The following is a 21,431-nucleotide window of genomic DNA, read 5'->3' as shown; positions in this document are numbered from 1 at the left end:
CGTTCAGAGAGAACTTCAGCCCCAAAGCCATTTTCAGCTACGCTTATACGCCAAGCCTCTGGCTCCAGTTGCAGCACTAAGTACATGTTAGCTAAAGTGATGCAACTCAGCATGTGGATGAAACTGATGCTCCGGATGACAGGGCAGCGTCGCGTTTGTTTGTAACCAACTTCGTTGAAGTCTCTTCTGAGAAACAGCTTCACGATGAAACCCGTTTCGCACGAAAAACCAGTTTTGTCCCAATGTGCGAAATAGCCATAGAATACATTATAGTGAAACAGAGCTTTTGGTGCTTCTACTCAAAGCAATGCTCTAGCTGCTCGTTTGAAAGGCAGCCAACTCCACGTTCAGAGAGAACTTCAGCGCCAAAGCCATTTTCAGCCAAGCTTATAAACCAAGCCTCTGGCTCCAGTTGCAGCACTAAGTACATGTTAGCTACAGTGCCAAAACGCAGCATGTTGATGAAGCTTATACTCCGGATGACAGGGCAGAATCACGTTTGTTTGAAACCAACTTCATTGAAGTCTCACCTGAGAAACAGCTTCACAATTAAACCCATTTCGCACGAAAAAGCAGTTTTGTCCCAATGTGCGAAATAGCTATAGAACACATTATAGTGAAACAGAGCTTATTCTGCTTCTAGTAAAGCAATGCTCTACCTGCTCCTTTCAAAGGCAGACAACTCCACGTTCAGAGAGAACTTCAGCGCCAAAGCCATTTTCAGCCACGCTTATAAACCAAGCCTCTGGCTCCAGTTGCAGCACTAAGTACATGTTAGCTACAGTGCCAAAACGCAGCATGTTGATGAAGCTTATACTCCGGATGACAGGGCAGAATCACGTTTGTTTGAAACCAACTTCGTTGAAGTCTCACCTGAGAAACAGCTTCACGATGAAACCCGTTTCGCACGAAAAGCAGTTTTGTCCCAATGTGCGAAATAGCCATAGAACACATTATAGTGAAACAGAGCTTATTGTGCATCTAGTCAAAGAAATGCTATAGCTGCTTATTTGAAAGGCAGACAACTCCACGTTCAGAGAGATCTTCAGCGCCAAAGCCATTTTCAGCCACGCTTATAAACCAAGCCTCTGGCTCCAGTTGCAGCACTAAGTACATGTTAGCTACAGTGCCAAAACGCAGCATGTTGATGAAGCTTATACTCCGGATGACAGGGCAGAATCACGTTTGTTTGAAACCAACTTCATTGAAGTCTCTTCTGAGAAACAGCTTCACGATGAAACCCGTTTGGCACGAAAATCCAGTTTTGTGTCATTGTGCGAAATAGCCATAGAACACATTATAGTGAAACAGAGCTTATTTTGCTTCTACTCAAAGCAACGCTCTAGCTTCTCCTTTGAAAGGCAGCCAACTCCACGTTCAGAGAGAACTTCAGCGCCAAAGCCATTTTCAGCCACGCTTATAAACCAAGCCTCTGGCTCCAGTTGCAGCACTAAGTACATGTTAGCTACAGTGCCAAAACGCAGCATGTTGATGAAGCTTATACTCCGGATGACAGGGCAGAACCACGTTTGTTTGAAACCAACTTCGTTGAAGTCTCACCTGAGAAACATCTTCACGATGAAACCCGTTTCGCACGAAAAAGCAGTTTTGTCCCAATGTGCGAAATAGCCATAGAATACATTATAGTGAAACAGAGCTTATTGTGCATCTAGTCAAAGAAATGCTATAGCTGCTTATTTGAAAGGCAGACAACTCCACGTTCAGAGAGATCTTCAGCGCCAAAGCCATTTTCAGCCACGCTTATAAACCAAGCCTCTGGCTCCAGTTGCAGCACTAAGTACATGTTAGCTACAGTGACACAATGCAGCATGTGGATGAAGCTTATACTCCGGATGACTAGGCAGAGTCGCGATTGTTTGAAACCAACTTCATTGAAGTCTCACCTGAGAAACATCTTCACGATTAAACCCGTTTGGCACGAAAATCCAGTTTTGTCCCAAAGGGAGAAATAGCCATAGAACACATTATAGTGAAACAGAGCTTATTTTGCTTCTACTCAAAGCAACGCTCTAGCTTCTCCTTTGAAAGGCAGACAACTCCACGTTCAGAGAGAACTTCAGCGCCAAAGCCATTTTCAGCTACGCTTATAAAGCAAGCCTCTGGCTCCAGTTGCAGCACTAAGTACATGTTAGCTACAGTGACACAATGCAGCATGTTGACGAAGCTTATACTCCGGATGACTGGGCAGCGTCGCGATTGTTTGAAACCAACTTCATTGAAGTCTTACCTGAGAAACTGCTTCACAATTAAACCCATTTCGCACGCAAAAGCAGTTTTGTCCCAATGTGCCAAATAGCTATAGAACACATTATAGTGAAACAGAGCTTATTCTGCTTCTAGTAAAGCAATGCTCTAGCTGCTCCTTTGAAAGGCAGACAACTCCACGTTCAGAGAGAACTTCAGCGCCAATGCCATTTTCAGCCACGCTTATAAACCAAGCCTGTGGCTCCAGTTGCAGCACTAAGTACATGTTAGTTACAGTGCCAAAACGCAGCATGTTGATGAAGCTTATACTCTGGATGACAGGGCAGAATCACGTTTGTTTGAAACCAACTTCGTTGAAGTCTCACCTGAGAAATATCTTCACGATGAAACCCGTTTCGCACGAAAAACCAGTTTTGTCCCATTGTGCGAAATAGCCATAGAACACATTATAGTAAAACAGAGCTTATTTTGCTTCTACTCAAAGCAACGCTCTAGCTGCTCCTTTGAAAGGCAGCCAACTCCACGTTCAGAGAGAACTTCAGCCCCAAAGCCATTTTCAGCTACGCTTATACGCCAAGCCTCTGGCTCCAGTTGCAGCACTAAGTACATGTTAGCTAAAGTGATGCAACTCAGCATGTGGATGAAACTGATGCTCCGGATGACAGGGCAGCGTCGCGTTTGTTTGTAACCAAATTCATTGAAGTCTCTTCTGAGAAACAGCTTCACGATGAAACCCGTTTCGCACGAAAAACCAGTTTTGTCCCAATGTGCGAAATAGCCATAGAATACATTATAGTGAAACAGAGCTTTTGGTGCTTCTACTCAAAGCAATGCTCTAGCTGCTCGTTTGAAAGGCAGACAACTCCACGTTCAGAGAGAACTTCAGCGCCAAAGCCATTTTCAGCCAAGCTTATAAACCAAGCCTCTGGCTCCAGTTGCAGCACTAAGTACATGTTAGCTACAGTGCCAAAACGCAGCATGTTGATGAAGCTTATACTCCGGATGACAGGGCAGAATCACGTTTGTTTGAAACCAACTTCATTGAAGTCTCACCTGAGAAACAGCTTCACAATTAAACCCATTTCGCACGAAAAAGCAGTTTTGTCCCAATGTGCGAAATAGCTATAGAACACATTATAGTGAAACAGAGCTTATTCTGCTTCTAGTAAAGCAATGCTCTAGCTGCTCCTTTCAAAGGCAGACAACTCCACGTTCAGAGAGAACTTCAGCGCCAAAGCCATTTTCAGCCACGCTTATAAAGCAAGCCTCTGGCTCCAGTTGCAGCACTAAGTACATGTTAGCTACAGTGCCAAAACGCAGCATGTTGATGAAGCTTATACTCCGGATGACAGGGCAGAACCACGTTTGTTTGAAACCAACTTCGTTGAAGTCTCACCTGAGAAACAGCTTCACGATGAAACCCGTTTCGCACGAAAAGCAGTTTTGTCCCAATGTGCGAAATAGCCATAGAACACATTATAGTGAAACAGAGCTTATTGTGCATCTAGTCAAAGAAATGCTATAGCTGCTTATTTGAAAGGCAGCCAACTCCACGTTCAGAGAGATCTTCAGCGCCAAAGCCATTTTCAGCCACGCTTATAAACCAAGCCTCTGGCTCCAGTTGCAGCACTAAGTACATGTTAGCTACAGTGCCAAAACGCAGCATGTTGATGAAGCTTATACTCCGGATGACAGGGCAGAATCACGTTTGTTTGAAACCAACTTCATTGAAGTCTCACCTGAGAAACATCTTCACGATGAAACCCGTTTGGCACGAAAATCCAGTTTTGTGTCGTGCGAAATAGCCATAGAACACATTATAGTGAAACAGAGCTTATTTTGCTTCTACTCAAAGCAACGCTCTAGCTTCTCCTTTGAAAGGCAGCCAACTCCACGTTCAGAGAGAACTTCAGCGCCAAAGCCATTTTCAGCCAAGCTTATACACCAAGCCTCTGGCTCCAGTTGCAGCACTAAGTACATGTTAGCTACAGTGACACAATGCAGCATGTGGATGAAGCTTATACTCCGGATGACTGGGCAGAATCACGTTTGTTTGAAACCAACTTCATTGAAGTCTCATCTGAGAAACAGCTTCACAATTAAACCCGTTTCGCACGAAAAACCAGTTTTGTCCCAATGTGCGAAATAGCTATAGAACACATTATAGTGAAACAGAGCTTATTGTGCTTCTAGTCAAAGCAATGCTCTAGCTGCTCCTTTGAAAGGCAGCCAACTCCACGTTCAGAGAGAACTTCAGCGCCAAAGCCATTTTCAGCCAAGCTTATAAACCAAGCCTCTGGCTCCAGTTGCAGCACTAAGTACATGTTAGTTACAGTGCCAAAACGCAGCATGTGGATGAAGCTTATACTCCGCATGACAGGGCAGAATCACGTTTGTTTGAAACCAACTTCATTGAAGTCTCACCTGAGAAACAGCTTCACAATTAAACTCGTTTGGCACGAAAAACCAGATTTGTCCCAAAGGGCGAAATAGCCATAGAACACATTATAGTGAAACAGAGCTTATTGTGCTTCTACTCAAAGAAATGCTCTAGCTGCTTATTTGAAAGGCAGCCAACTCCACGTTCAGAGAGAACTTCAGCGCCAAAGCCATTTTCAGCTACACTTATAAACCAAGCCTCTGGCTCCAGTTGCAGCACTAAGTACATGTTAGCTACAGTGCCAAAACGCAGCATGTTGATGAAGCTTATACTCCGGATGACTGGGCAGAATCACGTTTGTTTGAAACCAACTTCATTGAAATCTCACCTGAGAAACATCTTCACGATGAAACCCGTTTGGCACAAAAATCCAGTTTTGTCCCATTGTGCGAAATAGCCATAGAACACATTATAGTGAAACAGAGCTTATTTTGCTTCTACTCAAAGCAACGCTCTAGCTGCTCCTTTGAAAGGCAAACAACTCCACCTTCAGAGAGAACTTCAGCCCCAAAGCCATTTTCAGCTACGCTTATACGCCAAGCCTCTGGCTCCAGTTGCAGCACTAAGTACATGTTAGCTAAAGTGACGCAACTCAGCATGTGGATGAAACTGATGCTCCGGATGACAGGGCAGCGTCGCGTTTGTTTGTAACCAACTTCATTGAAGTCTCTTCTGAGAAACAGCTTCACGATGAAACCCGTTTGGCACGAAAAACCAGTTTTGTCCCAATGTGCGAAATAGCCATAGAACACATTATAGTGAAACAGAGCTTTTGGTGCTTCTACTCAAAGCAATGCTCTAGCTGCTCGTTTGAAAGGCAGCCAACTCCACGTTCAGAGAGAACTTCAGCGCCAAAGCCATTTTCAGCCACGCTTATAAACCAAGCTTCTGGCTCCAGTTGCAGCACTAAGTACATGTTAGCTACAGTGCCAAAACGCAGCATGTTGATGAAGCTTATACTCCGGATGACAGGGCAGAACCACGTTTGTTTGAAACCAACTTCGTTGAAGTCTCACCTGAGAAACATCTTCACGATGAAACCCGTTTCGCACGAAAAACCAGTTTTGTCCCAATGTGCGAAATAGCCATAGAATACATTATAGTGAAACAGAGCTTTTGGTGCTTCTACTCAAAGCAATGCTCTAGCTGCTCCTTTCAAAGGCAGACAACTCCACGTTCAGAGAGAACTTCAGCGCCAATGCCATTTTCAGCCACGCTTATAAACCAAGCCTCTGGCTCCAGTTGCAGCACTAAGTACATGTTAGTTACAGTGCCAAAACGCAGCATGTTGATGAAGCTTATACTCCGGATGACAGGGCAGAATCACGTTTGTTTGAAACCAACTTCATTGAAGTCTCACCTGAGAAACATCTTCACGATGAAACCCGTTTCGCACGAAAAGCAGTTTTGTCCCAATGTGCGAAATAGCCATAGAACACATTATACTGAAACAGAGCTTATTTTGCTTCTAGTCAAAGCAACGCTCTAGCTGCTCCTTTGAAAGGCAGCCAACTCCACGTTCAGAGAGAACTTCAGCGCCAAAGCCATTTTCAGCCAAGCTTATAAACCAAGCCTCTGGCTCCAGTTGCAGCACTAAGTACATGTTAGCTACAGTGACACAATGCAGCATGTGGATGAAGCTTATACTCCGGATGACTGGGCAGAATCACATTTGTTTGAAACCAACTTCATTGAAGTCTCATCTGAGAAACAGCTTCACAATTAAACCCGTTTCGCACGAAAAACCAGTTTTGTCCCAATGTGCGAAATAGCTATAGAACACATTATAGTGAAACAGAGCTTATTGTGCTTCTAGTCAAAGCAATGCTCTAGCTGCTCCTTTGAAAGGCAGCCAACTCCACGTTCAGAGAGAACTTCAGCGCCAAAGCCATTTTCAGCCAAGCTTATAAACCAAGCCTCTGGCTCCAGTTGCAGCACTAAGTACTTGTTAGTTACAGTGACAAAACGCAGCATGTGGATGAAGCTTATACTCCGCATGACAGGGCAGAATCACGTTTGTTTGAAACCAACTTCATTGAAGTCTCACCTGAGAAACAGCTTCACAATTAAACTCGTTTGCACGAAAAACCAGTTTTGTCCCATTGTGCGAAATAGCCATAGAACACATTATAGTGAAACAGAGCTTATTTTGCTTCTACTCAAAGCAACGCTCTAGCTGCTCCTTTGAAAGGCAAACAACTCCACCTTCAGAGAGAACTTCAGCCCCAAAGCCATTTTCAGCTATGCTTATACGCCAAGCCTCTGGCTCCAGTTGCAGCACTAAGTACATGTTAGCTAAAGTGACGCAACTCAGCATGTGGATGAAACTGATGCTCCGGATGACAGGGCAGCGTCGCGTTTGTTTGTAACCAACTTCATTGAAGTCTCTTCTGAGAAACAGCTTCACGATGAAACCCGTTTGGCACGAAAAACCAGTTTTGTCCCAATGTGCGAAATAGCCATAGAACACATTATAGTGAAACAGAGCTTTTGGTGCTTCTACTCAAAGCAATGCTCTAGCTGCTCGTTTGAAAGGCAGCCAACTCCACGTTCAGAGAGAACTTCAGCGCCAAAGCCATTTTCAGCCACGCTTATAAACCAAGCCTCTGGCTCCAGTTGCAGCACTAAGTACATGTTAGCTACAGTGCCAAAACGCAGCATGTTGATGAAGCTTATACTCCGGATGACAGGGCAGAACCACGTTTGTTTGAAACCAACTTCGTTGAAGTCTCACCTGAGAAACATCTTCACGATTAAACCCGTTTGGCACGAAAATCCAGTTTTGTCCCAAAGGGAGAAATAGCCATAGAACACATTATAGTGAAACAGAGCTTATTTTGCTTCTACTCAAAGCAACGCTCTAGCTTCTCCTTTGAAAGGCAGACAACTCCACGTTCAGAGAGAACTTCAGCGCCAAAGCCATTTTCAGCTACGCTTATAAAGCAAGCCTCTGGCTCCAGTTGCAGCACTAAGTACATGTTAGCTACAGTGACACAATGCAGCATGTTGACGAAGCTTATACTCCGGATGACTGGGCAGCGTCGCGATTGTTTGAAACCAACTTCATTGAAGTCTTACCTGAGAAACTGCTTCACAATTAAACCCATTTCGCACGCAAAAGCAGTTTTGTCCCAATGTGCCAAATAGCTATAGAACACATTATAGTGAAACAGAGCTTATTCTGCTTCTAGTAAAGCAATGCTCTAGCTGCTCCTTTGAAAGGCAGACAACTCCACGTTCAGAGAGAACTTCAGCGCCAATGCCATTTTCAGCCACGCTTATAAACCAAGCCTGTGGCTCCAGTTGCAGCACTAAGTACATGTTAGTTACAGTGCCAAAACGCAGCATGTTGATGAAGCTTATACTCTGGATGACAGGGCATAATCACGTTTGTTTGAAACCAACTTCGTTGAAGTCTCACCTGAGAAATATCTTCACGATGAAACCCGTTTCGCACGAAAAACCAGTTTTGTCCCATTGTGCGAAATAGCCATAGAACACATTATAGTAAAACAGAGCTTATTTTGCTTCTACTCAAAGCAACGCTCTAGCTGCTCCTTTGAAAGGCAGACAACTCCACGTTCAGAGAGAACTTCAGCCCCAAAGCCATTTTCAGCTACGCTTATACGCCAAGCCTCTGGCTCCAGTTGCAGCACTAAGTACATGTTAGCTAAAGTGATGCAACTCAGCATGTGGATGAAACTGATGCTCCGGATGACAGGGCAGCGTCGCGTTTGTTTGTAACCAACTTCATTGAAGTCTCTTCTGAGAAACAGCTTCACGATGAAACCCGTTTCGCACGAAAAACCAGTTTTGTCCCAATGTGCGAAATAGCCATAGAATACATTATAGTGAAACAGAGCTTTTGGTGCTTCTACTCAAAGCAATGCTCTAGCTGCTCGTTTGAAAGGCAGCCAACTCCACGTTCAGAGAGAACTTCAGCGCCAAAGCCATTTTCAGCCAAGCTTATAAACCAAGCCTCTGGCTCCAGTTGCAGCACTAAGTACATGTTAGCTACAGTGCCAAAACGCAGCATGTTGATGAAGCTTATACTCCGGATGACAGGGCAGAATCACGTTTGTTTGAAACCAACTTCATTGAAGTCTCACCTGAGAAACAGCTTCACAATTAAACCCATTTCGCACGAAAAAGCAGTTTTGTCCCAATGTGCGAAATAGCTATAGAACACATTATAGTGAAACAGAGCTTATTCTGCTTGCACTCAAAGCAATGCTCTAGCTGCTCCTTTGAAAGGCAGACAACTCCACGTTCAGAGAGAACTTCAGCGCCAAAGCCATTTTCAGCCACGCTTATAAACCAAGCCTCTGGCTCCAGTTGCAGCACTAAGTACATGTTAGCTACAGTGCCAAAACGCAGCATGTTGATGAAGCTTATACTCCGGATGACAGGGCAGAACCACGTTTGTTTGAAACCAACTTCGTTGAAGTCTCACCTGAGAAACAGCTTCACGATGAAACCCGTTTCGCACGAAAAGCAGTTTTGTCCCAATGTGCGAAATAGCCATAGAACACATTATAGTGAAACAGAGCTTATTGTGCATCTAGTCAAAGAAATGCTATAGCTGCTTATGTGAAAGGCAGACAACTCCACGTTCAGAGAGATCTTCAGCGCCAAAGCCATTTTCAGCCACGCTTATAAACCAAGCCTCTGGCTCCAGTTGCAGCACTAAGTACATGTTAGCTACAGTGCCAAAACGCAGCATGTTGATGAAGCTTATACTCCGGATGACAGGGCAGAATCACGTTTGTTTGAAACCAACTTCATTGAAGTCTCACCTGAGAAACATCTTCACGATGAAACCCGTTTGGCACGAAAATCCAGTTTTGTGTCATTGTGCGAAATAGCCATAGAACACATTATAGTGAAACAGAGCTTATTTTGCTTCTACTCAAAGCAACGCTCTAGCTTCTCCTTTGAAAGGCAGCCAACTCCACGTTCAGAGAGAACTTCAGCGCCAAAGCCATTTTCAGCCAAGCTTATACACCAAGCCTCTGGCTCCAGTTGCAGCACTAAGTACATGTTAGCTACAGTGACACAATGCAGCATGTGGATGAAGCTTATACTCCGGATGACTGGGCAGAATCACGTTTGTTTGAAACCAACTTCATTGAAGTCTCATCTGAGAAACAGCTTCACAATTAAACCCGTTTCGCACGAAAAACCAGTTTTGTCCCAATGTGCGAAATAGCTATAGAACACATTATAGTGAAACAGAGCTTATTGTGCTTCTAGTCAAAGCAATGCTCTAGCTGCTCCTTTGAAAGGCAGCCAACTCCACGTTCAGAGAGAACTTCAGCGCCAAAGCCATTTTCAGCCAAGCTTATAAACCAAGCCTCTGGCTCCAGTTGCAGCACTAAGTACATGTTAGTTACAGTGCCAAAACGCAGCATGTGGATGAAGCTTATACTCCGCATGACAGGGCAGAATCACGTTTGTTTGAAACCAACTTCATTGAAGTCTCACCTGAGAAACAGCTTCACAATTAAACTCGTTTGGCACGAAAAACCAGATTTGTCCCAAAGGGCGAAATAGCCATAGAACACATTATAGTGAAACAGAGCTTATTGTGCTTCTACTCAAAGAAATGCTCTAGCTGCTTATTTGAAAGGCAGCCAACTCCACGTTCAGAGAGAACTTCAGCGCCAAAGCCATTTTCAGCTACACTTATAAACCAAGCCTCTGGCTCCAGTTGCAGCACTAAGTACATGTTAGCTACAGTGCCAAAACGCAGCATGTTGATGAAGCTTATACTCCGGATGACTGGGCAGAATCACGTTTGTTTGAAACCAACTTCATTGAAATCTCACCTGAGAAACATCTTCACGATGAAACCCGTTTGGCACGAAAATCCAGTTTTGTCCCATTGTGCGAAATAGCCATAGAACACATTATAGTGAAACAGAGCTTATTTTGCTTCTACTCAAAGCAACGCTCTAGCTGCTCCTTTGAAAGGCAAACAACTCCACCTTCAGAGAGAACTTCAGCCCCAAAGCCATTTTCAGCTACGCTTATACGCCAAGCCTCTGGCTCCAGTTGCAGCACTAAGTACATGTTAGCTAAAGTGACGCAACTCAGCATGTGGATGAAACTGATGCTCCGGATGACAGGGCAGCGTCGCGTTTGTTTGTAACCAACTTCATTGAAGTCTCTTCTGAGAAACAGCTTCACGATGAAACCCGTTTGGCACGAAAAACCAGTTTTGTCCCAATGTGCGAAATAGCCATAGAACACATTATAGTGAAACAGAGCTTTTGGTGCTTCTACTCAAAGCAATGCTCTAGCTGCTCGTTTGAAAGGCAGCCAACTCCACGTTCAGAGAGAACTTCAGCGCCAAAGCCATTTTCAGCCACGCTTATAAACCAAGCTTCTGGCTCCAGTTGCAGCACTAAGTACATGTTAGCTACAGTGCCAAAACGCAGCATGTTGATGAAGCTTATACTCCGGATGACAGGGCAGAACCACGTTTGTTTGAAACCAACTTCGTTGAAGTCTCACCTGAGAAACATCTTCACGATGAAACCCGTTTCGCACGAAAAACCAGTTTTGTCCCAATGTGCGAAATAGCCATAGAACACATTATAGTGAAACAGAGCTTTTGGTGCTTCTACTCAAAGCAATGCTCTAGCTGCTCCTTTCAAAGGCAGACAACTCCACGTTCAGAGAGAACTTCAGTGCCAATGCCATTTTCAGCCACGCTTATAAACCAAGCCTCTGGCTCCAGTTGCAGCACTAAGTACATGTTAGTTACAGTGCCAAAACGCAGCATGTTGATGAAGCTTATACTCCGGATGACAGGGCAGAATCACGTTTGTTTGAAACCAACTTCATTGAAGTCTCACCTGAGAAACATCTTTACGATGAAACCCGTTTCGCACGAAAAGCAGTTTTGTCCCAATGTGCGAAATAGCCATAGAACACATTATACTGAAACAGAGCTTATTTTGCTTCTAGTCAAAGCAACGCTCTAGCTGCTCCTTTGAAAGGCAGCCAACTCCACGTTCAGAGAGAACTTCAGCGCCAAAGCCATTTTCAGCCAAGCTTATACACCAAGCCTCTGGCTCCAGTTGCAGCACTAAGTACATGTTAGCTACAGTGCCAAAACGCAGCATGTGGATGAAGCTTATACTCCGGATGACTGGGCAGAATCACATTTGTTTGAAACCAACTTCATTGAAGTCTCATCTGAGAAACAGCTTCACAATTAAACCCGTTTCGCACGAAAAACCAGTTTTGTCCCAATGTGCGAAATAGCTATAGAACACATTATAGTGAAACAGAGCTTATTGTGCTTCTAGTCAAAGCAATGCTCTAGCTGCTCCTTTGAAAGGCAGCCAACTCCACGTTCAGAGAGAACTTCAGCGCCAAAGCCATTTTCAGCCAAGCTTATAAACCAAGCCTCTGGCTCCAGTTGCAGCACTAAGTACTTGTTAGTTACAGTGCCAAAACGCAGCATGTGGATGAAGCTTATACTCCGCATGACAGGGCAGAATCACGTTTGTTTGAAACCAACTTCATTGAAGTCTCACCTGAGAAACAGCTTCACAATTAAACTCGTTTGGCACGAAAAACCAGATTTGTCCCAAAGGGCGAAATAGCCATAGAACACATTATAGTGAAACAGAGCTTATTGTGCTTCTACTCAAAGAAATGCTCTAGCTGCTTATTTGAAAGGCAGCCAACTCCACGTTCAGAGAGAACTTCAGCGCCAAAGCCATTTTCAGCTACACTTATAAACCAAGCCTCTGGCTCCAGTTGCAGCACTAAGTACATGTTAGCTACAGTGCCAAAACGCAGCATGTTGATGAAGCTTATACTCCGGATGACAGGGCAGAATCACGTTTGTTTGAAACCAACTTCATTGAAATCTCACCTGAGAAACATCTTCACGATGAAACCCGTTTGGCACGAAAATCCAGTTTTGTCCCATTGTGCGAAATAGCCATAGAACACATTATAGTGAAACAGAGCTTATTTTGCTTCTACTCAAAGCAACGCTCTAGCTGCTCCTTTGAAAGGCAAACAACTCCACCTTCAGAGAGAACTTCAGCCCCAAAGCCATTTTCAGCTACGCTTATACGCCAAGCCTCTGGCTCCAGTTGCAGCACTAAGTACATGTTAGCTAAAGTGACGCAACTCAGCATGTGGATGAAACTGATGCTCCGGATGACAGGGCAGCGTCGCGTTTGTTTGTAACCAACTTCATTGAAGTCTCTTCTGAGAAACAGCTTCACGATGAAACCCGTTTGGCACGAAAAACCAGTTTTGTCCCAATGTGCGAAATAGCCATAGAACACATTATAGTGAAACAGAGCTTTTGGTGCTTCTACTCAAAGCAATGCTCTAGCTGCTCGTTTGAAAGGCAGCCAACTCCACGTTCAGAGAGAACTTCAGCGCCAAAGCCATTTTCAGCCACGCTTATAAACCAAGCCTCTGGCTCCAGTTGCAGCACTAAGTACATGTTAGCTACAGTGCCAAAACGCAGCATGTTGATGAAGCTTATACTCCGGATGACAGGGCAGAACCACGTTTGTTTGAAACCAACTTCGTTGAAGTCTCACCTGAGAAACATCTTCACGATGAAACCCGTTTCGCACGAAAAGCAGTTTTGTCCCAATGTGCGAAATAGCCATAGAATACATTATAGTGAAACAGAGCTTATTGTGCATCTAGTCAAAGAAATGCTATAGCTGCTTATTTGAAAGGCAGACAACTCCACGTTCAGAGAGATCTTCAGCGCCAAAGCCATTTTCAGCCAAGCTTATAAACCAAGCCTCTGGCTCCAGTTGCAGCACTAAGTACATGTTAGCTACAGTGACACAATGCAGCATGTGGATGAAGCTTATACTCCGGATGACTAGGCGGGGTCGCGATTGTTTGAAACCAACTTCATTGAAGTCTCACCTGAGAAACATCTTCACGATTAAACCCGTTTGGCACGAAAATCCAGTTTTGTCCCAAAGGGAGAAATAGCCATAGAACACATTATAGTGAAACAGAGCTTATTTTGCTTCTACTCAAAGCAACGCTCTAGCTTCTCCTTTGAAAGGCAGACAACTCCACGTTCAGAGAGAACTTCAGCGCCAAAGCCATTTTCAGCTACGCTTATAAAGCAAGCCTCTGGCTCCAGTTGCAGCACTAAGTACATGTTAGCTACAGTGACACAATGCAGCATGTTGACGAAGCTTATACTCCGGATGACTGGGCAGCGTCGCGATTGTTTGAAACCAACTTCATTGAAGTCTTACCTGAGAAACTGCTTCACAATTAAACCCATTTCGCACGCAAAAGCAGTTTTGTCCCAATGTGCCAAATAGCTATAGAACACATTATAGTGAAACAGAGCTTATTCTGCTTCTAGTAAAGCAATGCTCTAGCTGCTCCTTTGAAAGGCAGACAACTCCACGTTCAGAGAGAACTTCAGCGCCAATGCCATTTTCAGCCACGCTTATAAACCAAGCCTGTGGCTCCAGTTGCAGCACTAAGTACATGTTAGTTACAGTGCCAAAACGCAGCATGTTGATGAAGCTTATACTCTGGATGACAGGGCATAATCACGTTTGTTTGAAACCAACTTCGTTGAAGTCTCACCTGAGAAACAGCTTCACGATGAAACCCGTTTCGCACGAAAAGCAGTTTTGTCCCAATGTGCGAAATAGCCATAGAACACATTATAGTGAAACAGAGCTTATTGTGCATCTAGTCAAAGAAATGCTCTAGCTGCTTATTTGAAAGGCAGACAACTCCACGTTCAGAGAGATCTTCAGCGCCAAAGCCATTTTCAGCCACGCTTATAAACCAAGCCTCTGGCTCCAGTTGCAGCACTAAGTACATGTTAGCTACAGTGCCAAAACGCAGCATGTTGATGAAGCTTATACTCCGGATGACAGGGCAGAATCACGTTTGTTTGAAACCAACTTCATTGAAGTCTCTTCTGAGAAACAGCTTCACGATGAAACCCGTTTGGCACGAAAATCCAGTTTTGTGTCATTGTGCGAAATAGCCATAGAACACATTATAGTGAAACAGAGCTTATTTTGCTTCTACTCAAAGCAACGCTCTAGCTTCTCCTTTGAAAGGCAGCCAACTCCACGTTCAGAGAGAACTTCAGCGCCAAAGCCATTTTCAGCTACGCTTATAAAGCAAGCCTCTGGCTCCAGTTGCAGCACTAAGTACATGTTAGCTACAGTGACACAATGCAGCATGTTGACGAAGCTTATACTCCGGATGACTGGGCAGCGTCGCGATTGTTTGAAACCAACTTCATTGAAGTCTTACCTGAGAAACTGCTTCACAATTAAACCCATTTCGCACGCAAAAGCAGTTTTGTCACAATGTGCCAAATAGCTATAGAACACATTATAGTGAAACAGAGCTTATTCTGCTTCTAGTAAAGCAATGCTCTAGCTGCTCCTTTGAAAGGCAGACAACTCCACGTTCAGAGAGAACTTCAGCGCCAATGCCATTTTCAGCCACGCTTATAAACCAAGCCTCTGGCTCCAGTTGCAGCACTAAGTACATGTTAGTTACAGTGCCAAAACGCAGCATGTTGATGAAGCTTATACTCTGGATGACAGGGCATAATCACGTTTGTTTGAAACCAACTTCGTTGAAGTCTCACCTGAGAAATATCTTCACGATGAAACCCGTTTCGCACGAAAAACCAGTTTTGTCCCATTGTGCGAAATAGCCATAGAACACATTATGGTGAAACAGAGCTTATTTTGCTTCTAGTCAAAGCAACGCTCTAGCTGCTCCTTTGAAAGGCAGCCAACTCCACGTTCAGAGAGAACTTCAGCGCCAAAGCCATTTTCAGCTACGCTTATACGCCAAGCCTCTGGCTCCAGTTGCAGCACTAAGTACATGTTAGCTAAAGTGATGCAACTCAGCATGTGGATGAAACTGATGCTCCGGATGACAGGGCAGCGTCGCGTTTGTTTGTAACCAACTTCATTGAAGTCTCTTCTGAGAAACAGCTTCACGATGAAACCCGTTTCGCACGAAAAACCAGTTTTGTCCCAATGTGCGAAATAGCCATAGAATACATTATAGTGAAACAGAGCTTTTGGTGCTTCTACTCAAAGCAATGCTCTAGCTGCTCCTTTCAAAGGCAGACAACTCCACGTTCAGAGAGAACTTCAGCGCCAATGCCATTTTCAGCCACGCTTATAAACCAAGCCTCTGGCTCCAGTTGCAGCACTAAGTACATGTTAGTTACAGTGCCAAAACGCAGCATGTTGATGAAGCTTATACTCCGGATGACAGGGCAGAATCACGTTTGTTTGAAACCAACTTCATTGAAGTCTCACCTGAGAAACATCTTCACGATGAAACCCGTTTAGCACGAAAAGCAGTTTTGTCCCAATGTGCGAAATAGCCATAGAACACATTATACTGAAACAGAGCTTATTTTGCTTCTAGTCAAAGCAACGCTCTAGCTGCTCCTTTGAAAGGCAGCCAACTCCACGTTCAGAGAGAACTTCAGCGCCAAAGCCATTTTCAGCCAAGCTTATACACCAAGCCTCTGGCTCCAGTTGCAGCACTAAGTACATGTTAGCTACAGTGACACAATGCAGCATGTGGATGAAGCTTATACTCCGGATGACTGGGCAGAATCACGTTTGTTTGAAACCAACTTCATTGAAGTCTCATCTGAGAAACAGCTTCACAATTAAACCCGTTTCGCACGAAAAACCAGTTTTGTCCCAATGTGCGAAATAGCTATAGAACACATTATAGTGAAACAGAGCTTATTGTGCTTCTAGTCAAAGCAATGCTCTAGCTGCTCCTTTGAAAGGCAGCCAACTCCACGTTCAGAGAGAACTTCAGCGCCAAAGCCATTTTCAGCTACGCTTATACACCAAGCCTCTGGCTCCAGTTGCAGCACTAAGTACATGTTAGTTACAGTGCCAAAACGCAGCATGTGGATGAAGCTTATACTCCGCATGACAGGGCAGAATCACGTTTGTTTGAAACCAACTTCATTGAAGTCTCACCTGAGAAACAGCTTCACAATTAAACTCGTTTGGCACGAAAAACCAGATTTGTCCCAAAGGGCGAAATAGCCATAGAACACATTATAGTGAAACAGAGCTTATTGTGCTTCTACTCAAAGAAATGCTCTAGCTGCTTATTTGAAAGGCAGCCAACTCCACGTTCAGAGAGAACTTCAGCGCCAAAGCCATTTTCAGCTACACTTATAAACCAAGCCTCTGGCTCCAGTTGCAGCACTAAGTACATGTTAGCTACAGTGCCAAAACGCAGCATGTTGATGAAGCTTATACTCCGGATGACTGGGCAGAATCACGTTTGTTTGAAACCAACTTCATTGAAATCTCACCTGAGAAACATCTTCACGATGAAACCCGTTTGGCACGAAAATCCAGTTTTGTCCCATTGTGCGAAATAGCCATAGAACACATTATAGTGAAACAGAGCTTATTTTGCTTCTACTCAAAGCAACGCTCTAGCTGCTCCTTTGAAAGGCAAACAACTCCACCTTCAGAGAGAACTTCAGCCCCAAAGCCATTTTCAGCTACGCTTATACGCCAAGCCTCTGGCTCCAGTTGCAGCACTAAGTACATGTTAGCTAAAGTGACGCAACTCAGCATGTGGATGAAACTGATGCTCCGGATGACAGGGCAGCGTCGCGTTTGTTTGTAACCAACTTCATTGAAGTCTCTTCTGAGAAACAGCTTCACGATGAAACCCGTTTGGCACGAAAAACCAGTTTTGTCCCAATGTGCGAAATAGCCATAGAACACATTATAGTGAAACAGAGCTTTTGGTGCTTCTACTCAAAGCAATGCTCTAGCTGCTCGTTTGAAAGGCAGCCAACTCCACGTTCAGAGAGAACTTCAGCGCCAAAGCCATTTTCAGCCACGCTTATAAACCAAGCCTCTGGCTCCAGTTGCAGCACTAAGTACATGTTAGCTACAGTGCCAAAACGCAGCATGTTGATGAAGCTTATACTCCGGATGACAGGGCAGAATCACGTTTGTTTGAAACCAACTTCATTGAAGTCTCACCTGAGAAACAGCTTCACAATTAAACCCATTTCGCACGAAAAAGCAGTTTTGTCCCAATGTGCGAAATAGCTATAGAACACATTATAGTGAAACAGAGCTTATTCTGCTTCTAGTAAAGCAATGCTCTAGCTGCTCCTTTCAAAGGCAGACAACTCCACGTTCAGAGAGAACTTCAGCGCCAATGCCATTTTCAGCCACGCTTATAAACCAAGCCTCTGGCTCCAGTTGCAGCACTAAGTACATGTTAGTTACAGTGCCAAAACGCAGCATGTTGATGAAGCTTATACTCCGGATGACAGGGCAGAACCACGTTTGTTTGAAACCAACTTCGTTGAAGTCTCACCTGAGAAACATCTTCACGATGAAACCCGTTTCGCACGAAAAGCAGTTTTGTCCCAATGTGCGAAATAGCCATAGAACACATTATAGTGAAACAGAGCTTATTTTGCTTCTACTCAAAGCAACGCTCTAGCTGCTCCTTTGAAAGGCAGCAAACTCCACGTTCAGAGAGAACTTCAGCGCCAAAGCCATTTTCAGCCACGCTTATAAACCAAGCCTCTGGCTCCAGTTGCAGCACTAAGTACATGTTAGCTACAGTGCCAAAACGCAGCATGTTGATGAAGCTTATACTCCGGATGACAGGGCAGAACCACGTTTGTTTGAAACCAACTTCGTTGAAGTCTCACCTGAGAAACATCTTCACGATTAAACCCGTTTGGCACGAAAATCCAGTTTTGTCCCAAAGGGAGAAATAGCCATAGAACACATTATAGTGAAACAGAGCTTATTTTGCTTCTACTCAAAGCAACGCTCTAGCTTCTCCTTTGAAAGGCAGACAACTCCACGTTCAGAGAGAACTTCAGCGCCAAAGCCATTTTCAGCTACGCTTATAAAGCAAGCCTCTGGCTCCAGTTGCAGCACTAAGTACATGTTAGCTACAGTGACACAATGCAGCATGTTGACGAAGCTTATACTCCGGATGACTGGGCAGCGTCGCGATTGTTTGAAACCAACTTCATTGAAGTCTTACCTGAGAAACTGCTTCACAATTAAACCCATTTCGCACGCAAAAGCAGTTTTGTCCCAATGTGCCAAATAGCTATAGAACACATTATAGTGAAACAGAGCTTATTCTGCTTCTAGTAAAGCAATGCTCTAGCTGCTCCTTTGAAAGGCAGACAACTCCACGTTCAGAGAGAACTTCAGCGCCAATGCCATTTTCAGCCACGCTTATAAACCAAGCCTGTGGCTCCAGTTGCAGCACTAAGTACATGTTAGTTACAGTGCCAAAACGCAGCATGTTGATGAAGCTTATACTCTGGATGACAGGGCATAATCACGTTTGTTTGAAACCAACTTCGTTGAAGTCTCACCTGAGAAATATCTTCACGATGAAACCCGTTTCGCACGAAAAACCAGTTTTGTCCCATTGTGCGAAATAGCCATAGAACACATTATAGTAAAACAGAGCTTATTTTGCTTCTACTCAAAGCAACGCTCTAGCTGCTCCTTTGAAAGGCAGCCAACTCCACGTTCAGAGAGAACTTCAGCCCCAAAGCCATTTTCAGCTACGCTTATACGCCAAGCCTCTGGCTCCAGTTGCAGCACTAAGTACATGTTAGCTAAAGTGATGCAACTCAGCATGTGGATGAAACTGATGCTCCGGATGACAGGGCAGCGTCGCGTTTGTTTGTAACCAACTTCATTGAAGTCTCTTCTGAGAAACAGCTTCACGATGAAACCCGTTTCGCACGAAAAACCAGTTTTGTCCCAATGTGCGAAATAGCCATAGAATACATTATAGTGAAACAGAGCTTTTGGTGCTTCTACTCAAAGCAATGCTCTAGCTGCTCGTTTGAAAGGCAGCCAACTCCACGTTCAGAGAGAACTTCAGCGCCAAAGCCATTTTCAGCCAAGCTTATAAACCAAGCCTCTGGCTCCAGTTGCAGCACTAAGTACATGTTAGCTACAGTGCCAAAACGCAGCATGTTGATGAAGCTTATACTCCGGATGACAGGGCAGAATCACGTTTGTTTGAAACCAACTTCATTGAAGTCTCACCTGAGAAACAGCTTCACAATTAAACCCATTTCGCACGAAAAAGCAGTTTTGTCCCAATGTGCGAAATAGCTATAGAACACATTATAGTGAAACAGAGCTTATTCTGCTTGCACTCAAAGCAATGCTCTAGCTGCTCCTTTGAAAGGCAGACAACTCCACGTTCAGAGAGAACTTCAGCGCCAAAGCCATTTTCAGCCACGCTTATAAACCAAGCCTCTGGCTCCAGTTGCAGCACTAAGTACATGTTAGCTACAGTGCCAAAACGCAGCATGTTGATGAAGCTTATACTCCGGATGACAGGGCAGAACCACGTTTGTTTGAAACCAACTTCGTTGAAGTCTCACCTGAGAAACAGCTTCACGATGAAACCCGTTTCGCACGAAAAGCAGTTTTGTCCCAATGTGCGAAATAGCCATAGAACACATTATAGTGAAACAGAGCTTATTGTGCATCTAGTCAAAGAAATGCTATAGCTGCTTATGTGAAAGGCAGACAACTCCACGTTCAGAGAGATCTTCAGCGCCAAAGCCATTTTCAGCCACGCTTATAAACCAAGCCTCTGGCTCCAGTTGCAGCACTAAGTACATGTTAGCTACAGTGCCAAAACGCAGCATGTTGATGAAGCTTATACTCCGGATGACAGGGCAGAATCACGTTTGTTTGAAACCAACTTCATTGAAGTCTCACCTGAGAAACATCTTCACGATGAAACCCGTTTGGCACGAAAATCCAGTTTTGTGTCATTGTGCGAAATAGCCATAGAACACATTATAGTGAAACAGAGCTTATTTTGCTTCTACTCAAAGCAACGCTCTAGCTTCTCCTTTGAAAGGCAGCCAACTCCACGTTCAGAGAGAACTTCAGCGCCAAAGCCATTTTCAGCCAAGCTTATACACCAAGCCTCTGGCTCCAGTTGCAGCACTAAGTACATGTTAGCTACAGTGACACAATGCAGCATGTGGATGAAGCTTATACTCCGGATGACTGGGCAGAATCACGTTTGTTTGAAACCAACTTCATTGAAGTCTCATCTGAGAAACAGCTTCACAATTAAACCCGTTTCGCACGAAAAACCAGTTTTGTCCCAATGTGCGAAATAGCTATAGAACACATTATAGTGAAACAGAGCTTATTGTGCTTCTAGTCAAAGCAATGCTCTAGCTGCTCCTTTGAAAGGCAGCCAACTCCACGTTCAGAGAGAACTTCAGCGCCAAAGCCATTTTCAGCCAAGCTTATAAACCAAGCCTCTGGCTCCAGTTGCAGCACTAAGTACATGTTAGTTACAGTGCCAAAACGCAGCATGTGGATGAAGCTTATACTCCGCATGACAGGGCAGAATCACGTTTGTTTGAAACCAACTTCATTGAAGTCTCACCTGAGAAACAGCTTCACAATTAAACTCGTTTGGCACGAAAAACCAGATTTGTCCCAAAGGGCGAAATAGCCATAGAACACATTATAGTGAAACAGAGCTTATTGTGCTTCTACTCAAAGAAATGCTCTAGCTGCTTATTTGAAAGGCAGCCAACTCCACGTTCAGAGAGAACTTCAGCGCCAAAGCCATTTTCAGCTACACTTATAAACCAAGCCTCTGGCTCCAGTTGCAGCACTAAGTACATGTTAGCTACAGTGCCAAAACGCAGCATGTTGATGAAGCT

This window comes from Ochotona princeps, chromosome 3 (assembly GCF_030435755.1).
Source record: "Ochotona princeps isolate mOchPri1 chromosome 3, mOchPri1.hap1, whole genome shotgun sequence".
Lineage (NCBI taxonomy): Eukaryota > Metazoa > Chordata > Mammalia > Lagomorpha > Ochotonidae > Ochotona > Ochotona princeps.
The sequence above is the reverse complement of the archived record's forward strand: the minus strand, read 5'-3'. Positions refer to the sequence as shown.